The 864-nt window shown below is 41.1% G+C and overlaps 1 long non-coding RNA gene across 1 annotated transcript; it reads left to right on the top strand.

The window, feature by feature from the left end:
- Positions 1-194: 194 nt before the first annotated feature.
- On the top strand, positions 195-864 carry LOC107578965 (uncharacterized). The gene is made up of 3 exons (XR_001608405.1): positions 195-267; positions 446-522; positions 723-864. It is a non-coding gene; the product is annotated as an uncharacterized lncRNA (long non-coding RNA).

Genomic DNA, 864 nt, shown 5'->3' with positions numbered 1-864 from the left:
ATATATATATATATATATATATATATATATATATACATACACTGTTTTTTACACTTTGTGGTGAACTATTGCATTAATGCATGAATTGCAAGCTGAGCTTTAATGTGTGTGCATTGTTAAAAATATAATTTGCTTTCAAATGAAGGCGATTTTCCTTTTTCATTCATCACTAGTATAGAGCCTATTGCTTTGTGTTTTCTCCTCAGGTGAAGAGGGAACTAGCTGGTGTTCTGATATTTGAGTCCCATGCCAAAGCAGGCACAGTGTGTAAGTGTCAAAACATTACACCACAAACCTGCTAACTTCACTCACAAAATGAAGTCAAGCCATTCAGAACTAACCAGCTTTAAATGAGTGCTGAGTTTAGATCTTAGATTATTTGACTAATATGTGTCTGTGTTCTGCACAGAGTTTGATGCTCATTATCGATCTCTTTTGTTCCTAGTGTTTAATCAAGGGGAGGAGGGCACGTCATGGTACATCATCCTGAAGGGCTCCGTTAACGTGGTGATCTATGGAAAGGTCAGACTAGTAATTCCCCACTAATGCTTCGCTTTCAACAGACTAATTAAGCGTTTGATGTGTGATAACGCAGACCAGCTAATCGCTCTCAAGCCAATTACAGTGCATGCAGACTGTGCCAGGAAAGAGTGTGTGCAAATTGAATTACAGCTGGAAGATGTTTTTCTTTGCTGGTTTGTGTGGGTCTCGTCTGGTTGCAGGGTGTCGTTTGCACGCTACATGAGGGAGATGACTTCGGGAAGCTGGCTCTGGTGAATGACGCACCTCGGGCAGCGTCTATCGTACTGAGAGAGGACAACTGCCACTTCCTGAGAGTGGATAAAGAAGACTTCAACAGAGTCC

Source organism: Sinocyclocheilus grahami, unplaced genomic scaffold (assembly GCF_001515645.1).
Source record: "Sinocyclocheilus grahami isolate Dianchi unplaced genomic scaffold, SAMN03320097.WGS_v1.1 scaffold13154.1, whole genome shotgun sequence".
Lineage (NCBI taxonomy): Eukaryota > Metazoa > Chordata > Actinopteri > Cypriniformes > Cyprinidae > Sinocyclocheilus > Sinocyclocheilus grahami.
This window is presented reverse-complemented; position numbering and strand designations above follow the sequence as displayed.